The following is an 8,879-nucleotide window of genomic DNA, read 5'->3' as shown; positions in this document are numbered from 1 at the left end:
AATATGTAAATTATTTAGTTGTAATTGTCCTATTTTAAGTTGTAATCGTTTATATTAAATAAGTGCGAAGACAAAAGGCGAACACGAAGATTTGAAGATGCAAACGTCCAAAAAGCTCAAATGTACAAGATACAATCCAAGTGGTTCAATTTATTGATGAGAAACGTCTAAAAATGACAAAAGTACAAGTTGCGGAACGCAAAGTACAAGATATTAAATTATACGAAAAGGCTTTCGAAAATCCGGAACCTGGACATGAGTCAACTCTCAACGCGCGACGCAACGGTGCAAAAATTACAAGTCTACTATGCACAAGAATATAATATAATATATAAATAATTATATTAATTATTTATATTTTATATTTATATATTTATTATGTCGACAAGCTAGGAGCCAAAAGTTTGTGAGCTGGAAAATCAAACTCCACGACTCGCGGAGTTTGAAGGCCAAAAACTCCACGACTCGTGGAGTTTGAAAAATCAGAAATCCCTATAAAAGGCCACGAATTCTGCAAGTTTAAAAAACATATTAATAATAATACTCCGTAGTATAAGATAAATAAATATATATATATAATATATAATATATATATATATATATATATATGTATATATATATATATATATATGTATATATATATATATATATGTATATATATATATATATATATATATATATATATATATATATATAGTATAGATTAGTGTTATATTAGATTAGTTTGGGTTATGTAAAAGTTATTTTTACGGGTTTTAAAGTCGGAGCTCTGTCCGTGTACTACTACGCGATAAATAATCAATGTAAGCTATGTTCTCCTTTTTAAATTAAATGTCTCGTACTTAAGTTATTATTATGCTTATTTGAGCCGAAGTAATCATGATGTTGAGCTAAATATTAAAGACGGGGTAATTGGATTTTGTACCATAATTGGGGTTTGGACAAAAGAACGACACTTGTGGAAATTAGACTATGGGCTATTAATGGGCTTTATATTTGTTTAACTAAATGATAGTTTTTTAATTTTAATATAAAGATTTACAATTGGACGTCCCTATAAATAACCATATACACTCGATCGGACACGATGAGCGGGGTATTTATATGTACGAATAATCGTTCATTTAACCGGACACGGGAATGGATTAATAGTCTATGGAATTATTAAAACAGGGGTGAAATTATGTACAAGGACACTTGGCATAATTGATAACAAAGTATTAAAACCTTGGGTTACACGCAGTCGATATCCTGGTGTAATTATTAAACAAAGTATTAAAACCTTGTTACAGTTTAAGTCCCCAATTAGTTGGAATATTTAACTTCGGGTATAAGGATAATTTGACGAGGACACTCGCACTTTATATTTATGACTGATGGACCGTTATGGACAAAAACCAGATGGACTTATCAAATAATCCAGGACAAAGGACAATTAACCCAGGATAATAAATAATCAACACGTCAAACATCATGGTTACGGAAGCTTAAATAAGCATAATATATTTTATTTCATTTTTCCTCGTACTTTTATTTATTGTCATTTTAATTATTGTTATTTAATTTATATTGTTATTTAAATATCGTCATTTACTATACGCTTCGTTTAAAATATAAATCGACAAACCGGTCATTAAACGGTAAACCCCCTTTTATATATTATTATATATAATTATATATATTTTGTACAAATATAGTTGTTTAAAAATATAGTGTGCAATAAGCCCGCTCCCTGTGGAACGAACCGGACTTACTAAAAACTATACTACTCTACGATTAGGTACACTGCCTATAGTGTTGTAGCAAGGTTTAGGTATATCCTATTTATAAATAAATAATTAAAACTTGTCATATTTTGTGTAAAATTTTATCGTATTTAATAGTTTTTCCTAGTAAAATATAAACTATTTCGAAACGCTGCCGGGGACTCGGGGACTCGGCGACTCGGCGAAACGCTGTAAATAACCATATACACTCGATCAAATTTTTGGCGCCGCTGCCGGGGACTCGGCGAAACGCTGTAATTTTTAATTTATTTTTCTATAAATATATTTATATATCATTTTAGAAAAACAATATAAAATTTAAAAAAAAAACGTCTTTCAAACTCCATGACTCGCGGAGTTTGCAGGCTTAAAACTCCACGACTCGCGGAGCCACCCTGACAGGAGCACCCAGGAACCCTACTTCGCATTTATTACGGAATAATATTAATTATTATTATTTTAAAACCCTAATTAGGTTTAATTAATTTAATATTTAATTTTTAGTTTTAATTAAATTTGTAATAATTACTTTTAATTAGTTTTATTATATATAAAAATTAATACTTTTATAAAATAAAAATATAAAAATAATATTTTTATAAAAATTGTACTTTTTACAACTTTAAGTTTATTTTTATATTTTGTATTTTTTTAGTGTAATATTTGTATCTTTATTGTTCGTAGCTAGTTTTAAGTTCTAGTATTTTGCCGTAGCTTATTTTTATTTTTAGATTTTTAGGCTTTGCCGTTAAATCCCTTAAGTGCTGTTTCTTTAGACTAAGATTTAGGTGCTTTAGAATTTTGCGACGATTTTAAAATTTTAGTGCCTTTAAGTCACGACTCGCTACTTTCTTATTTTTATTTTTCGACGTTTTTTGACGCGCATTATTTTTCTTTCTTATTTCTCGACGCTTTAGTTTTTAGGACTTAGAAATTTTCTCTATTTCTTATCTAATATCTCAAACGGAAAGAAAAATTATTTAAGTGGTTAAATTAATGGACGTTGACAATTTTCTGCTTCGTAGTAATAGTTGGATTTGTTAGTGGCTGAGTTGTGAGCTTCCGATTTAAAGGGTTCTGGCTCCCTGCTGCATCTTTTGGCTATTCGAAACGTGGGCAAAAGCAGAAAAGTCTATTAATTGGACAACTTATATAAGTTTTTCTATTTTTATAACTAATAGGATAATTAGTAAATGCACCACATTGTAGCTAAAATTTGGCCTTCGCAATAAAATGGAAAATTTTGAAAACAAGGCTATGGAAACTCTTTTTGATATCGAAAATCAATTAAATTAATACTCTCAAACGGGTGTTGATGACAATTCGTTCGGTCAATCTTGGATCACGAATGACGAAACAATAACTGGTTGTGAAATCTGTGGAGATTATCACTCAACATGGGAATGTTATTATTACGTTCCTATGGAAAATTACGCACCCACGGAACCTGAATGGAATGATTATGAAGAATACAATTCAAATTGGGATTATTCTCAAGAATATTTCCAAACTCAACAACCAATAGACGAGGAAAATTACGTGTCTGAAAATTTATTAGACAATATGAAAATCAAACTCGAAGAACTCAATGCTCAAAATGAACAAATGAGAGAGTTTGTAAACCGGCAAGCTGAAACTCTATCAGACTACACACCTGTTGATCTGAGGATTCGTGTGCAAGAAAATCTCATATCATCGAATTTTGATGAATTCGATAGCTCCGAAATCACCAACTATCCCGATGATACTTTTTATTCAATCTTACCAATTTCACAACATATCGACACATTAGCCTCTATCGACGAAATCATCGATCCATCAATGGATAAAGAAGAAGTAAGGGTGACAAATTGGTACTCTTGGGAATATGATAACGTTGAAAATTTTACCCCCGAGGCAAAACCAAACTTCACCATTCTACAACCTTCCAACCCAATATTCTCAATAGACGAGTCATCCACCGGAAATGAACTATGAGCTGTAATAGATAATGACACCTCGAATTTCACCCAATTGAGTAATAGAGGTGAAAACTTTGATCCTGAGAATAAAAGGAAGGAAATATTAGGAATTGTCCACCCTATAGAAATAAGTATGTCGGTGTATATCGATCCATTTGACCAAAAACCAGAAAAGAGACATATCCATTTACTAAAAGCTACACTTAAAAAAGAATTAAGTAGTGACAATCGGGCGAGTCTAAACTTTAAACCCATTGATATAATATACACCACCCGAGATGTAAATAACTGGCTCACTACTCTAATTCGTGGAACTCATTCTACCGACTTCACATGTCGTCAGCTAAGTGTGGGGAAGTCTAACCCCACTTAACGTTAAATTCGGGGTTCGGGTTAGTGCATAACTCGTTAATAAAAATGCATGATAATTTAGGGTAAAATACATATATTCAAAGATTAGCAAACAGTTCAGAAAAGCAACCGTTTTTGAAGAAAAATATGTGTGATAAAACAAGAAGGAATGAACGATGAGGCGCGCCATCTATCATTTGACGAGCTTTGTAATTACAAACTGGGTATTTTCAATCACTTTTCTACACTAATCACCCTCATGAATTTATAATTAGAGTCTGATTTCATGCAAATGAGGGCATTGCATGATCTCAAGTGTGGGGAAGAGTTATAAATTCTCTCGGGTTTATACACCAAATTTTATGAAAATTTAAAAAATTTTCAACTAAATGAATTTAAAATCATCTTTATATATATTTATGAACGGTGAAAATTAGGTGTTAATACCGAAATTATCGTTACCTCGGAAAGGACATAAATTGAGAAACACCCTAAAATGCTTGAATTTATTTATTTAAGAATAAAAAGGCAAAGAAAGAAACTAAGTGTGGGGAGAATGTACCTAGTTATTCAATTAAAAACTATCTAGCACATGTTTCTGTAAAGTTTATTGCAGGTGCTTTTGTTTTGGACTAAATTAACTATTTTACCCGATGAAAGAAAAGAAAAGATGGATCTACACGATGAATCAATTCCATCATTAAAAGGAAGTAAAGTCTTCCGAAAAAGACACGCGCTTCTTGATTTAGGTCAAGAAGTTGTCGTCCAGACCAGCTGTAGGTTGACGAAAAATCTAGAAAAGTCATCACTAAAATCAGCAGGAAATCCACGGACCTCAGCATCAAACAGGTCGCCAAGTGGTCAGATTTATCCTAACCATGAGAAGGATTTATCTCGTACAATGGGGGGACACCGTGCAAATTAGCTTGATAAGACTAATGAATCAGATCCCCAGAAAGGATAATCTCCTTAAAGATTAAAAATTAGCTTTTAAGCATGATATTACTCAATCCTTGAGATTGACCTTAAAGATTGAGAATTACAAACTCATGGAATTAAATGATATCTAAACTCGAGCTTGAACGAGAAAATATTTTGATCAAAATTACAAACCGATTTGTTTTCTGAAAACCTATTTTCAATGCGTTCATTACCATTGAACGTAAAATCCTAGGAATTCACCTGAAATTCATTAGGTCACCTGAACCAAATCGGGTGTCAACTGTAAGAACGGTGGTTGCATAGCATGGTCAAAGACAGGACCTTGTGCCAGACCGGAAAATTATAAGGGTGAGCTTTACTATTGCTCCTACAAAGGATAGTAATTGCGTCCGACACGTTATAGACCATAATCAAAAGCAAGTCACGGGACATTGCCTTAACAGTTGCTTGTTCATCGCTTTCCCTTACAACCGGACGGTAGTTTACCGAAAGGTAATATACGAGACAACTAAACTGGACGTGTTGCTTTCCTAATACAAGGTTAGCAAGTGGGTAACACAAAACCACAAGTGTTGAGCTAAAATTTTCAAATCTGAAACCCACACAACCCACAAAAATATTTTGCAAACACCGGTGAAGGGTTATTCCGGAAAACTTGTCTAGGGTAAAAGCTAGATTGAATTTTCAAAAGATCAAATGTTTTCATAAAGATCCAATTTTCTAACGGATCTAAATTTTCATAGTCATGTGGGACTGTAAACCGCCATTCAAATGTGCACTTTGCTTTGGAAACCGAAAGTAAATCGGCTATTTGATTGCAAGTGTCGTTGACCTAAACCCGAGGCAACTGTGGATGACACACCCACCTTTAACCATGGTTCTATCGTCACTATCATTGTTTATTCCGCCGTATCAAAATCACTGATGTATAAAGTGTGAGAATAAAAAAGTGATTCGAGTGAAGTGTGATTTTATTTTAAGTTATGTATTGCTTGAGGACAAGCAACGTTCAAGTGTGGGGATATTTGATAGTGCTCCAAATGAACATATATTTAGTAGCAATATCCTCCCAATATGTAAATTATTTAGTTGTAATTGTCCTATTTTAAGTTGTAATTGTTTATATTAAATAAGTGCGAAGACAAAATGCGAAAACGAAGATTTGAAGACGCAAACGTCCAAAAAGCTCAAATGTACAAGATACAATCCAAGTGGTTCAATTTATTGATGAGAAACGTCTAAAAATGACAAAAGTACAAGTTGCGGAACGCAAAGTACAAGATATTAAATTATACGAAAAGGCGTTCGAAAATCCGAAACCGGGACATGAGTCAATTCTCAACGCGCGACGCAACGGTGCAAAAATTACAAGTCTACTATGCACAAGAATATAATATAATATATAAATAATTATATTAATTATTTATATTTTATATTTATATATTTATTATGTCGACAAGCTAGGAGCCAAAAGTTTGTGAGCTGGAAAATCAAACTCCACGACTCGCGGAGTTTGAAGGCCAAAAACTCCACGACTCGTGGAGTTTGAAAAATCAGAAATCCCTATAAAAGGCAACGAATTCTGCAAGTTTAAAAAACATATTAATAATAATACTCCGTAGTATAAGATAAATAAATAAATAAATATATATATATATATATATATATATATATATATATATATATATATATATATATATATATATATATATATATATATATATATAGTATAGATTAGTGTTATATTAGATTAGTTTGGGTTATGTAAAAGTTATTTTTACGGGTTTTAAAGTCGGAGCTCTGTCCGTGTACTACTACGCGATAAATAATCAATGTAAGCTATGTTCTCCTTTTTAAATTAAATGTCTCGTACTTAAGTTATTATTATGCTTATTTGAGCCGAAGTAATCATGATGTTGAGCTAAATATTAAAGACGAGGTAATTGGGTTTTGTACCATAATTGGGGTTTGGACAAAAGAAAGACACTTGTGGAAATTAGACTATGGGCTATTAATGGGCTTTATATTTGTTTAACTAAATGAGAGTTTGTTAATTTTAATATAAAGATTTACAATTGGAGTCCCTATAAATAACCATATACACTCGATCGGACACGATGGGCGGGGTATTTATATGTACGAATAATCGTTCATTTAACCGGACACGGGAATGGATTAATAGTCTATGGAATTATTAAAACAGGGGTGAAATTATGTACAAGGACACTTGGCATAATTGATAACAAAGTATTAAAACCTTGGGTTACACGCAGTCGATATCCTGGTGTAATTATTAAACAAAGTATTAAAACCTTGTTACAGTTTAAGTCCTCAATTAGTTGGAATATTTAACTTCGGGTATAAGGATAATTTGACGAGGACACTCGCACTTTATATTTATGACTGATGGACCGTTATGGACAAAAACCAGATGGACTTATCAAATAATCCAGGACAAAGGACAATTAACCCAGGGTAATAAATAATCAAAACGTCAAACATTATGGTTACGGAAGCTTAAATAAGCATAATATATTTTATTTCATTTTTCCTCGTACTTTTATTTATTGTCATTTTAATTATTGTTATTTATTTTATATTGTTATTTAAATATCGTCATTTACTATACGCTTCATTTAAAATATAAATCGACAAACCGGTCATTAAACGGTAAACCCCCTTTTATATATTATTATATATAATTATATATATTTTGTACAAATATAGTTGTTTAAAAATATAGTGTGCAATAAGCCCGCTCCCTGTGGAACGAACCGGACTTACTAAAAACTATACTACTCTACGATTAGGTACACTGCCTATAGTGTTGTAGCAAGGTTTAGGTATATCCCATTTGTAAATAAATAATTAAAACTTGTCATATTTTGTGTAAAATTGTATCGTATTTAATAGTTTTTTCTAGTAAAATATAAACTATTTCGTACCCCCACGCTACGACATCAAGCGTCACAGGTTTTTACCATGTTGTAAGAATCTTTGAAAATAGTAGGCCAGTAAAAACCTGAGTCAAAGACCTTCTTAGCTGTATAGCTTGGTTCGAAATGTCCACCAACCGGTCCTTGATGACAGTTTTCTAGAATTTGTTGCACTTCTTTGCCATATACACATCGACGAATAACTTGATCTGCTCTTATACGAAAGAGATTAGGGCTTTCCCAGTAGTAAAACTTCAGATCAGCGAAAAATTTCTTCTTTTGCTGATAAGTTTGATTTTTAACAAGAATTCCTGCGGCTAGATAATTGGCAAAGTCCGCAAACCATGGAATTTCTTCTTCCGTTTCAATTTTCATTAGGAACTCGTCTGGAAAAGTATCATGAATAACAGATTCGTCGAGTGTTTCTAAGTTAGGATTTTCAAGACGGGACAAGTGATTCGCAGCGAGATTTTCAGCACCCTTTTTATCCTTGATTTCAATGTTGAATTCTTGTAGGAGAAGAATCCAACAAATGAGTTTAGGTTTAGCATCTTGCTTTTTGAATAAGTACTTTAGTGCTGAATGGTCGGTATAAACAATTGTTTTAGATAACACTAGGTAAGATCTAAACTTATCGAAAGTAAAAACTACTGCAAGAAGCTCCTTCTCAGTAGTTATGTAATTCAACTGAGCTCTTGTAAGTGTTTTACTTGCGTAGTAGATTGGTTGAAATTTGTTATCTTGACGTTGACCTAAAACAGCTCCCAGCGCGAAATCACTAGCATCACACATTAGCTCGAAAGGTTTGGACCAGTCGGGTGATACCATAGTGGGTGCATTCGTAAGTTTCTCTTTCAGAATGGAGAAAGCATTTAGACATTCATCGTTGAAATCGAATGTACTGTCTTTCTCAAGAAGTTTAG

The sequence above is a fragment of the Rutidosis leptorrhynchoides genome, chromosome 6, assembly GCF_046630445.1.
Source record: "Rutidosis leptorrhynchoides isolate AG116_Rl617_1_P2 chromosome 6, CSIRO_AGI_Rlap_v1, whole genome shotgun sequence".
In the NCBI taxonomy this organism is placed as follows: Eukaryota; Viridiplantae; Streptophyta; class Magnoliopsida; order Asterales; family Asteraceae; genus Rutidosis; species Rutidosis leptorrhynchoides.
The sequence above is the reverse complement of the archived record's forward strand: the minus strand, read 5'-3'. Positions refer to the sequence as shown.